General features: G+C 40.2%; 1 long non-coding RNA gene across 1 annotated transcript; it reads left to right on the top strand.

The window, feature by feature from the left end:
- Positions 1-827: 827 nt before the first annotated feature.
- LOC135966215 (uncharacterized) lies at positions 828-17,588 on the top strand. Its single transcript, XR_010579371.2, has 4 exons — positions 828-947; positions 3,042-3,103; positions 7,537-7,827; positions 17,146-17,588. It is a non-coding gene; the product is annotated as an uncharacterized lncRNA (long non-coding RNA).
- The last annotated feature ends 519 nt before the right edge of the window (positions 17,589-18,107 follow it).

The raw sequence follows: 18,107 nt of genomic DNA, 5'->3' as shown, positions 1-18,107 counted from the left end.
GGGGAGAGCAATATAATCAGTTATGTGGCTGTGCTATGTCTGCCATCGGACTGAAGGGGACCCTGTTCCATAATCTATTGCCTATTAGAAAATTCCTGTGGGTGAGCGTGTGTGTGTGTGTGTGTGTGTGTGTGTGTGTGTGTGTGTGTGTAGGTTGGAGGACTCTTTTAAATGAGGATAATCAGATATTTCCTTATTAAAATTAATAGGGAATGCATTAGTGGAGCAGGTAGGGATGCTGGGGCAGCATGGTGCTGGCAGGGCAAGGAGACGCAAGACCCTTTACCCTCCCGGGCAGCCTCCTCCTCGCCTGGATGCTATGTAATTTGGTTCTTGAAATCAATGCTTGTTTGTTTTGGGACCTCACTATCCTAAGAAAATGCACATTTCATTAGACTTGTTTTGAAACTCATGATCATCACTGTAAATACCTCTGTGTGGACAGCAATGAATTAAAACCAAAAGAAGTAGTGAAGTCATGGCAAGCTGTGAGAAGTGAAGATGCAGGCAGCGGTAGACAACATTGTCATGATTTTTCTTTTGGATGATGACAATTATTTAAAAGGAAGAAAATCTACAATAACTACTTAATGGCTTTCAAACTTTTTTCCTTTGGTTTGTAGGGAAACACTTTTTCTAAAAACAAAATCTGACTTACGGCCCCATTGTATAAAACAGATCAAAGGTTGAAGTTGGGGAAGTGACTCAAATCTTTGTCTACTTAGCCTCTCTCATATCATCTCTCTCCAACACCCCGGATGCACCCCACCCAAGGGTGTGCTGGTCATAGTTCTGTAATTGTTGACCTAGTCCAGCTCTCCTCTTTCAGAGATGAAGAAACCACATCCAGAAAACATCAACTTTCAGAGAGAAGACAGGGACAAGGATTCTTAAATCCATTCTTGTGCTGCTCCTACTGACACAGAAGAATGTGTGGCTGCTTTTGGGTGAGATAACTCATTTGTTAAGGTAGTATGATTGTTCTCACCTCCTTAAAGTCTTTTCTTAAACTTGACCTTCCTTCCTTCCTTCCTTCCTTCCTCTTCCTTCCTTCCTTCCTTCCTTCCTTCCTTCCTTCCTTCCTTCCTTCCTTCCTTCCTTCCTTCCTCCCTCCCTCTCTCCCTCCCTCCCTCCCTCTCTCCCTCCCTCTCTCCCTCCCTCTCTCTCTCTCTTTCCTTTTTTTTTTTTTCAGAGTTTCGCTCTTGTCACCCAGGCTGGAGTACAATGGCGTAATCTTGGCTCACTGCAACCTCTGCCTCCTGGGTTCAAGCAATTCTCCTGCCTCAGCCTCCCAAGTAGCTGGGATTATAGGTGTGCACCACCATGCCCAGCTAATTTTGTATTTTTAGTAGAAACTAAAACATGGGGTTTCTCCATGTTGGTCAGGCTGGTCTCAAACTCCTGACCTCAGGTGACCCGCCCACCTCACCTGGGCCTCCCAAAGTGGAGATTACAGGCGTGAGCCACCGTGCCTGGCTTTTTTTTTTTTTTGAGAGAGGGTCTTGCTCTGTTGCCTAGGCTGGAGTGCAGTGGCACAATCATGACTCACTACAACCTCCACCTCCTGGGCTTCAAGTGATCCACCTCAGCCTCTGAGTGACTGGGAGTACAGGTGTGTGTGCCCCCACACCCGGCTAATTTTTTGTACAGATGGAGTTTTGCCCTGTTTTTCAGGCTGATCTTGAACTCCTGGACTCAAGCAATCTACCCATCTTGGCCTTCCAAAGTGCTGGGATTACAGGCATGAGCCACCATGCATGGCCAAACTTCACATTCTTATTAATAATAAAGTTTACTCTGGTTACCTCGTTTAAAATTACAACCCTCCCCATGGTTCCCTATACTTCCTAAAATGTTCTCTATATTTTTTCAGAGTACTTATCACCTCTTTACATATGATACCATTTATATTATTTATTTTTGTTTGTTGTCTGAACCTTCACCCACTCACCCCAACTACAATCTAAGCTTCATGAGAGCAAGGAATATTTTAAAAAACCTATTTTGTCCACTGATGTATCCGTAGTATCTAGAACAGTGTCTGACACATAGTAGATGCTCAGTACATATTTGCTGAATACATAAATGTTATGAGCAATAATTATAAGCTAATGAGATGGTCTTCGTAAGTTATCCATGACCACCTCACTCATACTATGTATTAGGTTTTACAGGGACACAGAAAAGTCTCCGCAAATCTAATTAGCTCAACCATAGTCTCCCTTCAAGAGAAAAGTAATGGCCTTCTGAATCAACACTTCTCTAGGGAAGCCCTGTAAATTTTGCCTTCAGTAGCCTCTGCCTATTGGGAAGATGAAAACAGGTGTAACAGGACTACGCCAGGGGTACTTAATTCAGGGATTGCATGAACTTGGAGGAGACAAAAACCCTACATCTTTATTTTCATTAACTTCTAGCTGAAATTTAGCATTTTCTTCAACTATAAATATAGGCAACAAACCCCAAGAAACTTTGTTGGCTGTAAAAATCATGGTTTTTTTTCCCCACGTTACATTATTGGTTTTGCAGATATATAAAAATAGTATTTTCATTTATTTCCACTTCAAAATTATGGTCATTACTATACCTGTGTGTGTGTGTGTGTGTGTGTGTGTGTGTATAATTTATTAGTTAATGCAAAAATAATCACATATATTGCTTCCAATTGGGTTTGGCCCACAGGACAAGATCAGAGGACATGAGAGAGAGGTCAGGGTCTTGATTCCTCTGGCTTCCCTCCTGGGTGGCTGGAGGTCAGCAGAGACTATACTTGTTGCTGAAGGCCATTGCTCCTGTCAGGGCCTCTCTCCACAGCTCTTTTGGGCCCCTGTGGGTCTGGGGCTATGATATGGTTTCACTGTGTCCCCACCCAAATTTCACCTTGAACTGTAGTTCCCATAATTCCCACATGTCGTGGGAGGGACCTGGTGGGAGGTAATTGAATCATGGGGACCATTACCCCCATGCTGCTGCGCTCATGATAATGAGTGAGTTCTTATGAGATCTGATGGTTTTATAAAGGACTTTTTCCTCTTTGCTAGGTACTTCTCCTTCCTGCCATCATGTGAAGAAGAACATGTTTGCTTCCCCTTCCACCACAATTGTAAGTTTCCTGAGGCCTCCTAGCCATGCAGAACTGTGAGTCAGTTAAACCTTTATAAATTACCCAGTCTCTGGCAGTTCTTTATAGCAGCATGAAAATGGACTAAGACAGGAGGTAATAATTCTCTGTTCTTGCTGAATCTGTGATCCTTCACCATTTTTGTTTGTTTCTCTTAATCTGCCTCCATAAATTTTTAAGTAGTTATTTCATGAAATGCTCTTTAATCATCCCTTTTGAATGTGCTGTGTTTCCTGCCAAGACCCTGACTGATACACTTCCAAACTAGATCCAGTTCCTCTCTTCTTTAAATCCCCCCCTTCTTTGGGCACTTCCTGTAGTGTAGGATTTCCCTATTAGACAAAAGACATCTCTTGAGCACTTATCATCTGTCAATCAGTCACTATTCTGGATGCTAGGGAATACGGTGATGGACAAGACAGATGAAGCCTTTATCACCTTGAACTAGAACAATGAGCATTTAGTAAGTAAGTGCTTACCATGTGCCAGGTGCTTTAAAAAGTCCTTTTTAAATGTTGGAAGTCATTTAATCCAGACAAGAACCGTGCGGTATATTTGTCAAATAAGGAAAAAGAACTATGGAAAGAGTAAGTAATTTGCGGGAGGTCACACAGCCAAGAAGCAGCAGAGCTGTAATTCTAACCCAGGAGGCCTGACTCCAAATCTCATGCTCTTAACCACATCACTTCATTGTCTCTTACTAGCTTAGCATCCTTTTCAATAACCAGCACATTGCCAATGCTCAGCAAATATTTATTGTACTGATTTGAGTGAATAGTCCCTTTAGGAAAGGAAGATAGCAATGGGATTATGCTTTTGGTAGTTTCAGCAAAATTTTTATTTCAGCAGCTTTCAAGAAGAGTTTGGTTTTCTTTTGTTTTATTTTCAAGTGTTTATCTGCAGTAGCAGGTGGTAAGAAAAAGATTCTCTTCCCCATTTAGCTGAGTAAATATCGAGTCATGTGGCTGGATCTTCATCCCAGCACAATTGTGTGCTCTCACCCTGGGCAGGAGGCAGCCTCATGACACAGCAATGCCCAGTGGGCAGTAGTTGTAGCAAATGTTTAGTTACAACAGCATAGCACCCAACTTGTAATCATTAATATGAACCCATGCAAGAGTTCACTGCAGCTGTGACTTCTTTTCCTGGTGATTCATTCTGTTTGAAATATAATGTACTCAAAAAGCAGCAAAAACTGTAGCTAGAAATCACTGTAATGGTGTTCATGAAAGCTATTGCTAATTTACGGTCCAATTAAAACTAGAAATCCAATTATTGCTGAATAACATAATTGCAAGAAAGTAACTTGAATTGCACATATGTCAATAATTAAGGAGGAAGCTTTAATAACAAAATCTATTTGTACTATTACAAGGAGGGGCCAAAGAGGCTGAAGATTGGCTCCAGGGTGGGTCAGTGCAAGGAATACCCCAGCAGTTGGGTGCTTACAGTAGGCTCCGAATTTTGTCAACATGGTTTGCTTTTACAGCCTAGCTCATGGGATCCTGGCAAGATAAATGCAGAATTTAAGAGCAGGATAAGGTTGATCTCTGAATCACATCCTATGAAGCATCAAATACACCATGAGCCCTGAAAAGTTAAATATTAGAAGGTATTATTTGTTAAACACTTGAGACGCTGTAGAAAGCAGTTGGCAAAATAAATGTCAAATATTGTACCTTTACAGTTCAAACTCTGATTTTGACCTTGCGGTTAACTTTACTGCATTGATGTTACTTCCAGTGGAGTGGCCAGGTTGGTGACAGTCTGGGTTTGGAGAGACAGAAACTGGGCCTATCCAGTGTGTCAGCTATTAAGAAAGCTGCCTTGGGTTTTGGCAAGGTCTTGCTGCCCAGCAAATGATGTAGTCCTCTTTATTTGCGTGGTCTGCAGAGGGGGCTAGCAGCATCTCTTGCAGAACCCCAGGCAGGTGATTCATTTATTGCAGAGGCAATCAGGTAATGTGAACTCTCACTGAAATATAGTAGGGCTGCAGTTCTCAGAATGAGTGCGTCAGAGTCTCCTAGAGGGCTTGTTACATACATACAGATGCTGGGCCTGACCACCTCAGAGTTTCTGAGTCAGTAGGTCTGGATTAGGGTGAGGGTCTGAGATCTGCATTTTTAATACGTTCCCAGGTGATGCTGATGATGCTTGCTTGTTTTGGGACTACACTTTTTTGAGAACCGCTGTGGTAGGATAGATGATAGCTGGGTCCAGTGAGGAGGAGCTAGAGTTAGGAGTGTGAAAAGTTTGTTGGAGGGTAAAAGCTGTGTGGAGGGGAAAGTTGGAATCAGAAGCCGGGCTGGGCATGGTGGTTTATGGCTATAATCCCAGCATTTTGAGAGGCTGAGGCAGGAGGATCACTTGAGCCCAGGAGTTCTAGACCAGCCTGGGCAACACGGCAAAACCCTCTCTCTACTGAAAATACAAAAATTAGCCAGAGTTGGTAATGCATCCCTGTAGTTCCAGCTACCTGGAAGGCTGAGGTGGGAGGATCACGGAGGGCAGCTGATTTGGGAGGGGCAAATTAGCTGGCAAAGGTTAGGAAAGGGGTCAGAGGCTTTGCTAATCAGATTGGGGTTTAGAGTATGGCTCCAGCCCCACTGAGCATCAGGTATATGTGTTATGCCCAGACCGTTTATTCCCCAAAGAAGACCACCAGAGTCCAGAGTCAAAGCTAAGCAGCAAGGATCTTTATTACAGGTTCGAACCTGGAACTCTCCCTCGCTCGTGAAACGAGACGGGCAGGAGAGCTCCCCCACTCAGCTCCGAACAATGTTATATAGTCTAAGAAAAGTGGGCATAGAGTTATTATACAAATCAGATATATGATTGGCTAGTGTTTGAACAAGGCGATTTGGCTAACTATGATTGGTTCCTGCCATTTCTGATATTTTGGTTCAAACTTTGAGGCGGGAGAGCAGGTTTATGGCAGCAAGAGTTTATCTTTCTTAAACACGTCTTGTGACCTTGCCTCAGAACTTACAAAATCTCTGGTATGTGCAAAACAAAATCTCTGGTACGTGCAGAAAACCAGGTACTCACAAAACTTACGAAATCTCTGGTATGTGCAAAGATTAGAGAGCAGAACAAGGGTGTAGCGGGTGGGGGGCGGGTACACATCTATCTTTGTGTCCTTTCATATGAAACAGATAAGCAACTGCATACAGCTTAAAAGTAGTAGTAATACTGGGCACCATTTATTGAGGTCCTACTATATGTCAGGTGTTTTAGTTAACTTTAATTTTTGAAGTAGATCTGTGAGGAAGGTGATATCATCCCATTTTACTGAGAAAGAAACAAGAGCTCTGATAATTTACATGTTACCCTGTTGCAACTTCAACTGTGTCTGATCCCAAAGCCTGAGTCCACCCAGGAATGAGCGAAGGTGATATAGGGAGGGGCTGTGGCTCAGATAACTGTGAGCAGCAAAATGTTTTCAGAAGGATCTGGCGAGGCAGAGACTTCTAACATCTTATGTGTTCCTGTCAGGATTGGCTCAGGACCTGGGCAGAGGTGAGTTTTCTGGTAAAGCCCTTACTCGATACCTCTGCTGAGTGTGTGGGGAAGTAGGAGCCAAGAGTTACAGCCATTTCCTTATAAATCACAATCCCTAAATGGGAGGCAAACATTTAGTCTTAATCATAAAGAGGTAAGATACTTATATTAGTTTCTCATGGCTGCCATAACAAACTAAAGAAAACGAGGTGGCCTGAAACAACAGCAATGTATTCTCTCAAAGTTCTGGAGGACAGAAGTCTTGGATCAAGGTGTTGGCAGGACCATACTTCCTCTGGAGCCTGTAAAGGAGAATCCGTTTTTGCCTTTTCATCTTCCAGTGGCCTCAGGCATTCACTGGCTTCCTTGACGTAAGGCTACATCACTCCATCCTCTGCCTCCATCTTCTTGTTACCTTTCCTCTATGTGTTTTCTCCTTCTTTGTCTCTTATTAGGACACTTATCATTGGGTTTAGGATCTACCTGGGTAATCTAGTTAGATCTTATCTCAAGACTCTTAATTACATCTTCACTTTTTTTCCAAATAAGGTCACATTCACAGATTCTAGGGGTTTGGATGTCTTTTTGAAGGTCATTATCCAAACTACTACAATCCTTAAATAAATGTTTCCTAAGAAATCAAGGGTAAAAGTTGTTAGAATGTTTACACAAAATAACTATTGTTTGTGAATGGATGATGTATTTTCTAAAAAGTCGTAATTGAGTAGTTTTCTGTGGACTCTGAAGCCCAGATTTTACAAATAATATTTCTGGTGGATACTTTCAAAGATGGTCACCAATACTTCCTCCCAACAATTTCTTCCTATCCTTGTGGAAGGATGTCCACATCCAAAGGTAGGCTCTGTTTTCCTCTTTGCACCTGACCTGACCTTGTGACTTGCTTGGACCAACAGAATGCAGTGAAGGTGACCTTCTGGATTTCTGAGCCTGGGCCTGGCAACTTCTGCTTCACTTCTTGGGAGCCAGCTGCTTTGAAAGAAGATTGAGCAAGACAGCTGAAAGATATATATAGAGAGAAGCCAAGAGAGTGCCCAGCTATTCCAGTTACACCTACAGACTCACCACATGTATGAGTGAAGCCATCTTGGACTTTCCAGCTGAGCTCCCAGCTAAAGGCAGCTGCAAGGGTGATCCCAGCTGATGCCATGTGAAACAGAAGAACCATCCACCTGAGCCCAGCCAAGGTACCGAACTGAGAAAAATAACAAATTGTTGTTTCAAGTTAGTAAGTTCTGAGGCAGTTTGTCATGTCACAATAGGTACATAAAACAATGCTGTAAATCACGTCATACAAAAAGTTTTACATGGGCTAAAGGAAATGATAATAAGCACTGTATAAGCAAAAGAGTGTTTGATAGTGGGAATGAAAGTCTTTAGTGGTTTGCCTTGGACATTGTTCAGGATCTCAAAAGAAAGTATGCACAGGACACAGAGAACGTGAAGCTATGTAGGAGGAAGTGTCTCTCATCTCTGGCTTTGTTTTTGGAAGTATAGCCTCAGGGGAAGAATACTGTAGACATCATGACTTGGAGTTCTGGTTTTATAATGATATATTGTGCAAACCTGGAAAGGTCATACATTGTCTCTGAGCCCCAGAACAGAAACATTTGTGTGGCTTATAATAACCATTACTAATTATGAGGCCCCTGATGCATGCCAGTTCTGCGTATGACTATTTTCATAGCAATCCTAATGAGAGTATTATCCTTATTTTCAGACAAGGAAGCACTGGCTCAGAGAGGGTTACGGTTTGCCTCAGATCACACAGAGATGGGGAAAGAAGGGTGGATACAGGTATTCAAACCCCAGGCAATTAGCTCCACCGTTGTGCTTTTTCTACTGTGCTGTATCCATGGGCTTACTTCTCCCCTTTTTGGCTGGAGGCAGGTAACAGCCAGCCATTTGAGCAGGTCATATGGTCAATCACCATTCACTGGGGCACATGGGCAGGGATTCACAGGCATCTGTAAAATCACCCCAGAATGTCTTCTTACTTTATAGCTTATCCATACATATCTTTCTCCTCTAACTGGTTTTTCAGCATCATTTCTGCTTCTCCCTCTTCCACCCCTCTGGTGTGTTTGGTTTGAGTTCATAGGTGGGAGTGATGAGGTGGAGGGAGACCTGTGAACAGGGATAAGAAAGTAGAAACACAAGATCCTGAACAGCTTGGGAACTAACTGCTAGAGATTTTTATTCTTTGCAATGTTTCTTTTATCTATCACCCCCTTGAGCTTTCTATCTTTACCCTGGTTTGGCCTGGCACCATCTTTAGCAAGGAGCTCCTTATCTGGCTGCCCCTCAGTCTCTCCATCATCCTGTTTATCCTTCCCACAGCCACCAGAGTTGTCTTCCTATGCATAAGTTCGACAATGTCATTTGCTTGTTCAGAAAACTTTCATGGCTTTTCATTGCCTATGGAATAAAGAAAAATATTTTTAAAATGTAGGATGTGAATAACCTGTATTTATGGCTCATGGTAACTATATTTACTAACTGAAATAAACAGAATGTACAAATCACAGCATCCATTTTGTTCTATTCTGTTTAGTTCTGCAGTGTCTGAAGCTACATATGCCAGACACCCCTGGCTTGAGAGGGAGGAGAGCTGTTTTACTCCCAACACAGCTCAGACAAAGCTAACCACATGAGTTTGTTTATGTTAGCTTAAGTCCCCCTGTGAGAGGCCAACCCTAGCTTGTGCAGAATCCTATGAAGCATTTCATTTTTTTTTTCTGAAAGAAAGTATTAATGAAATACTTGTTTTGTGCATTATTGTCATTATTATTATATCTACTCTTGACTAAAAGAGAGTACAAGAAACTATTGCTCACTTGCTTTCTATGTGGGGAGAATGGGCCATCCCTGCCTCTTTCCTATCTCTCTTTGACTTTGCTATACAAATTCACACTTAATTTAGGATAACACTGGGTTTGATCTAGAATTCACTTCTAACAAATGATGGAAGTCTTTTGGTAAAGACTCTGTTCAGGAAGTGTTTTAAAAAATTTTATTTCTTTGTATATTTATTTATTTATATTATACTTTAAGTTCTGGGGTACATGTGCAGAACGTGCAGGTTTGTTAAATAGGTATGCATGTGCCATGGTGGTTTGCTGCACCCATCAACCCTTCATCTACATTAGGTATTTCTTCTAATGCTATCCCTTTCTTGGGCCTCACCCCCAACAGGCCTTGTTGTGTGATGTTCCCCTCCCTGTGTCCATGTGTTCTCATTGTTCAACTCTCACTTATAAGTGAGAATATGTGGTGTTTGGTTTTCTGTTCTTGTGTTACTTTGTTGAGAATGATGGTTTCCAGCTTCATCCATGTCCCTGCAAAGGACATGAGCTCACCCTTTTTTATGGCTGCATACTATTCCATGGTGTATACATGCCACATTTTCTTTATCCAGTCTATCACTGATGGGCATTTGGATTGGTTCCAAGTCTTTGCTATTGTGAACAGTGCTGGAATAAACATATATGTGCATGTGTCTTTATAGTAGAATGATTTATAATCCTTTGGTTATATACCCAGTAATGGGATTGCTGAATCAAATGGTATTTCTGGTTCTAGATCCTTGAGGAATCGCCACACTGTTTTCCACAATGGTTGAACTAATTTACACTTCTACCAACAGTGTAAAAGTGTTCCTATTTCTCCACATTCTCTCCAGCATCTGTTGTTTCCTGACTTTTTAATAGTCACCATTCTAACTGGCGTGAGATGGTATCTCATTGTGGTTTTGATTTGCATTTCTCTAATGACCAGTGATGATGAGTTTTTTATCATATGTTTATTGGCTGCATAAATGTCTTCTTTTGAAAAGTATCTGTTGATAACCTTTGCCCACTTTTTGATGGGGTTGTTTGTTTATTTCTTGTAAATTTGTTTAAGTTCCTTGTAGATTCTGGATATTAGCTTTTTGTCAGATGGACAGATTGCAAAAATTTTCCCCTGTTTGTAGGTTAACTGTTCACTCTGGTGATAGTTTCTTTTGCTGTGCAGAAGCTCCTTAGTTTAATTAGATCTCATTTGTCAATTTTGGCTTTTGTTGCCATTGCTTTTGGTGTTTTAGACATGAAGTCCTTGCCCATGCCTATGTCCTGAATGGTATTGCCTTGGTTTTCTTCTAGGGTTTTTATGGTTTTAGGTCTTACATTTAAATCTTTAATCCATCTTGAGTTAATTTTTGTATAAGTTGTAAGGAAGGGGTCCAGTTTCAGTTTTCTGCATATGGCTAGCCAATTTTCCCAACACCATTTATTAAATAGGGAATCCTTTCCCCATTGCTTGTTTTTGTCAGGTTTATTGAAGATCAGATGGTTGTAGATGTGTGGCATTATTTCTGAGGACTCTATTCTGTTCCATTGGTCTATGTATCTGTTTTGGTACCAGTACCATGCTGTTTTTGTTACTGTAGCCTTATAGTATAGTTTGAAGTCAGGTAGCGTGATACCTCCAGCTTTTTTCTTTTTGCTTAGGATTGTCTTTGCTATGTGGGCTCTCTTTTTGGTTTCATATGAAATTTAAAGTAGTTTTTTCTACTTCTGTGAAGAATGTCAATGGTAGTTTAATGGGGATAGCATTGAACTTATAAAGCACTTTGGGCAACATGGCCATTTTCATGGTATTGGATAAGCTGGTTGTTCCTCAAACATCCCAATAGATAAGGGGTATGTTAACCAGAGATGTTCTTGCTCAAACCTTCTCTGGAGCAGGGGTGCCCATGTGGATTTTAGTGGGCTTTCATGCTGGGTAAAAGCCCCTCCAGTTAGCAGAGAGAAAATGGTTGTCACTAACATCCAAAGATTAACTCTAGGCTGGTGTTGCCATAAAAATATATCAACAATGCTAATAATTTTTGTTTTGAGACAGGATCTCACTCTGTTGCCCAGTGGGGAATACAGTGGCGTGATCCTAGCTCACTGCAGCCTTGAACTCCTAGGCTCAAGCAATCTTCCTGTCTCAGGTTCTTGGGTGGCTGGGATGACAGGCAACAAGTCACTTTGATTGTTTAATGTGCAAAGAGAACCTGCCCTGAAAATCCTATTTCTCTGGTGTGTTTGATTTTAGTTCATAGGTGGGAGTGATGGGGTGGAGGGAGACCTGTGATCAAGGATAAGACAGAAGAAATACCAGTTGCTGAATAGCTTTCCATTCAAAAGCAATGGGTGCAAATGGAACAGAATTTTCTGAGGTTTTATCATCTATTCCAGGTTTCCCCAGACTTTTCAATACCAAGGACCTGTTTCTTAATTGACACTTCTCTCACGTACTCAGGCTTTAAGATATTTTGTCTCCAAAATGACTTTATTAAGCAATAAATAATATTTTATTAAATAACAACATGTGATCGTCAATCAGATGTCTGATGAATGTGAGTTGGTACAATTGTTGCCAAAAGCAGATAAACGTTTTGTTGTTGTTGTTGGCTTGTGCAGATGTATCATTTGATTTTTGTTGGACTCTCAGAACCATAAAAATACCTAAGGGCTGGCATTTCCACTTTCCCAAATTTCTCTGTGTCCAAGAAACTGTGGTATTTATTACTAGGTTATTTTATAATCTTTCTAGATATGAAGTAACTGTCTTAAAATATTAAAAAGGGTTAAGTATACAATCTTGGGTGTTACAAAGTTATTTGATGGACTTATGCTGAACGCTGGCCAAAGACAACCCAAAGAAAACTGAATTATGTGCACTTAAAACTAATCTGTGCCAACCTGTCAGGAGAAATTTATAATTTCATTTCTAGAAATAGGATAAAGAAATGAAGTAAAGTCTAATTCCAGTGTGTAAATTAGGGAAATCAACTTCTTCTAGTTTGCTCCTGAATGAACTGCTTTCTATTTGGCATACTCAAGAGCGAGGTCTTCCCTTTAATATACATTGTGAAATAATTGCTCTGGTGGAAATCAGAAACATGTAATGTAATATATTAGTTTTACTCAATGATTCTTGAAAGGTGATACCTCAATTAACAAATCTTTAGGGAAAGAGGCAGTGTTGAAATAAATATGCTGCAATCTCCTTCATAAATCAAGCCAGATAGTACTGCCTCTAGGCATTGGTAAGACAAAAAAACAAAACAAAACTGAGCAGAGTGGTTTTAGCCCTGCCCAGATGTAAGCGAACAAGGCTACCCCTTGGCAAATTTATAAAATGTTTCAAAATTCTCTTTCTCCACCTTTTACTTTCTGTTACCCTTTGACAGGCTGCCCTGTTTCCGACTTAAAGAACTCTATACTTTTTTTTTCCATCAGAAATTGGTTTTGTATCCATTGTATTTGTTAATACACAGAATGTTAATTTAATGTGAATGAATTGTAATAGATATGGTAAACCAAACCAGTCCTTTGAATTCAAGCCTTTTATAAATACAAGCTTTGTGAATCCTTGGGCTCTGAGCCGCTGTAGCCCAAGCATCTAGCTCAGTTCCTGGCAGGCAAATCACAGAGGGTAGTTGAATGAATAATGAAAGACTTGGTTCCTTTGCACTTGAAGGAATCCAAGCTGAAGGAGTGGGAGAGGGAAAGGCTTGGGTGGGGTGGGGAAGCAGGGGAGGCTTAGTGAAGCCGGTGAATTGAAATCTTAGTAGATCTCCTCTGAGAATAACCTTGACTTAGTTCCTCCAGGGTATCTGATAGGTATGTCAGAAAGGGGTAGGTTTCTTCCCCTTCTCCCTACACCCCTTTTTTTTGGTCTCTGTAGAAAACAAGGAGGGACTGTGGTTCCTAGGGTCAGAGGTGCTTGTACCTCTATAAATAACTATAAAATAACTTTTATAGTTATTTTGCTCAGCTACCTAACTTGCTGGGTTCAGGGTGAAATGAAAAATGAGATTATTAAGAATTTCATGCTCTCATACACTGCTGGTTGGAATGCAAAGTGATGTGGACACTTTGGAAAAGAATCCAGCAGTTCCTTAAAAGCTAAACTGAGTGACCATATGATTCAGCAATTCTGCTCTTAGGTACAGACCTGAGAGAATTGAAAACATATGTTTACATAAAGACCTGTACATGGATGTTCATAATAGCATTATTTATTATAGCCAAAAGTACAAACAACCTCATGTCCATTAACTGACGAATGAACAAACACAATGTGGCATAGCTATGCAATGGGATATTGTATACATTGTATCCATACAATGGAATATTATTCAGCAACAAAAAGTAATGAAGTGCGGATACATGCTACAAGGCATATGACGCCTGAAAACATTATGCTAAGTGAGAGAAACCAGATACAAAAGGCCACATATTGTGAGATTACCTTTATATGAGATGCCCCAAATTGGCAAATCTATAGAGGCCTAAAGTAGATTAGTGGTTTCCAGGGTCTGGGGGAATGGTGGAGTGGGGAGTGACTGCTAATGGGTACAGGATTTCCATCTGGAGTGATGAAAGGGTTCTGAAATAAGATAGTTGCACAACCTTCTGAATATACTAAAAAAAGATGGATTGCACACTGTAAAGGGTGATTTTTATGGTATGTAAGTTATATGTCAATGAAAACATTAAGAATTTCAAGACAGGAGTAGCAGAGCATTAAAGCGAGCCTTGAGCCCTTCTGAGTTCAAGTCTCTGTGTAATTGTACCAATGCACACTCATGCAGCCGACCCTGCCTTCGGTCTCTTAAGCCCTCTCACCCTTTGCCTCCTCTCTTCCTAACTCATGTTGCGTATTTTCTTCCACATTTAATGCTGTGTTAACTAACACATGGCATGTAAAGCAGTTGAGGATACAGTGATTGACTATCTCAGTTAGCCAGGGATTGAGGGATTGAGGGATTTCCCGGAAGGTGGGACTTTCAATGCTAAAACTAGGAAAAATCCCAGGCAAATTGGGAGGAGTTTGTCACTCTAGTGGTGCATAAACATTATTTTACATAATCATTTCTCCAAATTGAAATCCTGAAGCACATCTCCAGGTTTCTGGTTTCTACCAGTGATGATGGGAGTGTGGTGTGTAGCATTGGTCCTGGGCCCCATAGTTACTCTATTTGTTTGATAGAAATTCAGAATTTCAGGCCCCTCCCGGGCCTACTGAATCAGAACCTACATTGTAACTAGATTCCCAAGTGACTCACATGTACGTTAAAGATCTGTGCCCTGAGGTGGAGGACAAATGATGGCTGAGCAGAGAGAAGATCAGGCTCTGGTGCCGAATTTGCCACTAGTTGGTTGTGTAAACTCAGACAAGTTGCTTAACCTCTCTGGACCTTAGTGTCTTCATTCATGGAGCACAGAAGTTGGATTCTTACAGCTAGTGATTAGTGAACACATAAATATTTGTTATATGCATCTGGATTTGAGTAACCCAGACCTACTTAACTCCTAAATTAGAAAACTCTCCTTTGATCATTTACTAGCTTTGTAACTTTGATCAGATGACTTTCAGTTTTCTCATGAGGGGTTATTGTGAAGAACAAGAAAAGTAGCATTTACAAAGCGCCTGGCTCAGGGTAGACTGTCATTAAATGGTAGTTTTTATTTTTTGTGTTACTAAAATCTAAGCTTCTGATAAGACTGTACATTAGAATACATCTTCATGAAAAGAATTGAATCTGGATATCCTTTTTGTTACTGGAAGAATCCTTGTGTCTGGAGTTGAAGAGCATGTAGACTCTTAGTGTTAGGTGAAAGAACGTATTTGACTCCTGATTCCTCCTTATTTAGATGATTTTAGCTTGGAGGTTTCCTACAAGTCCAGTCTGCATCTACTCAGCACCTAAATCTTGTCTTAGGATACAGCTATCAGTTACATGGAAAAATATCAGGAAAAACACCTGCAAACAGGATACATCAATATGGTTTTCATGGTTAAGCAAGCTAAGCTTTGATCTTTGGAAAACACTGGTGACTGAAGTTCAGAGCTTGCGGTTTTCTGTGCAGGCTGGATTTTTCCAGTTAACAGAGGCACGTGAATGGTTCTGAATCTATAAGGTCTTTGTTGGATATTTTTTGTTGTTCTTTGGTTCCAGCACTCCATCAGATTTACATGTGGGAGATATAATTAGCCATAGACTGATTGCAGAGTATCAGCCATAATTTAAAAATGTGAATTAACATAAAATGGCAAGCATTAAAAGTTAATGCTAACTTGATGCTCATTTATTTTTGCATCCAAATGAGCCTTATTAAGTTACTTAGTCCATCTAAACATCAGGGTTTTTTTCTCATACGCCAAGTTGTGATAACAATTTCTTATTGTAAATGCTGATAACACTTTTGAAAAGTGCAGGTTCAGTCTGCTGTTGATAATCAATTTTCAGCTTCTTCTGTGACCTGGTTTAAACTGACATCACTGTACCGTTTGGCATCTTAAAGTCCCGAGTACTTTTTAAAGGGCTTTCTAATGGAAATTATATTTTGACTGTCAAGGCCCTGTGGTTTCCTTCACTGTCAGCATGATCAATAACTTTGGGCAGGTGGATGGAGTGCAGATGGGGATGGAATGTATGGAAATGTAGCAGGCCTATGAGATGTGGGCTTAAATAAGCAAATAAAGCCAATTGGCTTAGAATTATGATGGCTGGCTTTCTAATGCATATTCAGGGAAGGCTGAAAAAACGTATGAAATTTAATTGTACCATAAAGCTGTCACCAGAAAATATATACTGAATATCAAGCAGGGTAACATGTCTTCTGGAGAGTTAATCGGTGAAAGTTAAAAAAAATCAAAGCATGTTACAGTTGAATAAGTCATAGAAAGAAATAGGTGGTGCTAGGGAACAGTTTTTGGAACAAGAAACAAATCGCACAAACTCAAATTTAATGAATGAAGCACATTTGATAGCTTATTGTCATTGGCAATTTCCCTATTGAATATGTAGAAAAATTTGGGAAAAAAGAGTGTAAAAAGTGAGGCAATTTTAACATTTTCTATGCCGAAGATTTAAGACAATGTATCCACAATATTTAGATAATCATTAATATTGTAATACTAGATGCTTTAGTATTAATGAGTGGAGTTTTGCTACTTTATGGTAAAAACCAATGTTTCTGTAAGCCAGACTGAAAATCCCTGATACTGCATCTAATAGAGAGATTGTTTCTCACACTTCACTGTGCATGTGAATCACCTGGGGATCTTAAGGTATAGTTCTTTTGGTATTTTTTTATAGAGGTAAAATTCACATAACATAAAAGTAATCATTAACCATTTTAAAGTGCACAACTCCATGGCATTTAATATATTTACAGTGTTGTGCAACCATCACCTCTATTCAGTTCCAAGACATGTTTTTCTTCAAGGAATCTCTATGTCCATCAAGCAGTCACTCCTCATTCCTCCCTTGCCCTCAGCTCCTGACCACCACCCATCTGCTTTCTGTTGCCATGGATTTGCCTGGTCTTGATGCTTCAGATAAATAAAGTCATAGAATACGTGACCTTTCATGTTCTGGCTTCTTTCACTAAAATGCATATTGTGACTCCGAAAGTTTGGGAGCAGAGGCTGATTTTCTTGCATTTTTAATTCCCTCCCAGGTGATGCTGCTGCTGCTGGTGTAAAGATCTTGGATAAGACTGCATCTCCTGGGCGGAGGCACTGCAGTCCAGTGAGCGTCAGGGAAGACTGGACCACTGATTATCTGACTTCCTGTTGAACCACTGATAGGATCAAGTGGACTTGTTGGCTTATTGGTGCTTAGAGATATTGAGGATCCCCAATAGATCCTTTCCACAGAATTGTGTAAAACTTCAGAACATGTACATTGTCATTTATGCTTTATTTTGTCAAATAATTTTTGCCATCTGTATCAGAGTTGGCAAACTGTGGCCTGGGGGTCAAATCCAGCCCACTGACTGTTTTTATAAAGCCTGCCAGCCAAGAATGGCTTTTATTTAAAAAAAAATGGATGAAGAATAATCAAAAGAAGAGTAATATTTTATGGCACATGAGCATTATATAAAATTTAAATTTCAGTGTTCACAGATAAAGTTTTATTGGAAGACAGCCAAGTTCATTTGTTTACATATTGTCTATGACTGCTTTCATGATACAATAGCAGAGTTGACGGAGACCATATGGCCCATAAAGCCAAAAATATTTACTCTCTGGTCCTTTTCAGAAAAAGTTTACCAACCCCTTATGTATATTATGACTTCAACCTGCAAGTACAGAATAAAGACAGTGAGATAACCTGCAAACTCCTCATGAAGAGAAAAGGCATGCACTATTAGGCATATAAACCAGAAGTTAAACATTACCAGAAAAAAAAAATCAACTCATAGAGATGAGTTTTACAAAGCAGAGCTTTTAAAGAAGTCCTAATTTCCTAGTCAAAACAGAGAGCTAAAAATCAGATTTCTGCTCTTGACCAAGAATTAAAACCTTTCTCACTTTCTTTGTTTCTTTCTTTGTTTGTTTGTTTCTTTCTTTCTTTCTTTCTTTCTTTCTTTCTTTCTTTCTTTCTTTCTTTCTTTCTTTCTTTCTTTCTTTCTTTCCT

The sequence above is a fragment of the Macaca fascicularis genome, chromosome 11 (genome assembly GCF_037993035.2).
Source record: "Macaca fascicularis isolate 582-1 chromosome 11, T2T-MFA8v1.1".
Classification (NCBI taxonomy): Eukaryota; Metazoa; Chordata; class Mammalia; order Primates; family Cercopithecidae; genus Macaca; species Macaca fascicularis.
Note: the sequence above shows the minus strand (reverse complement) of the source record. Positions and strands in the feature narration are given on the sequence as shown.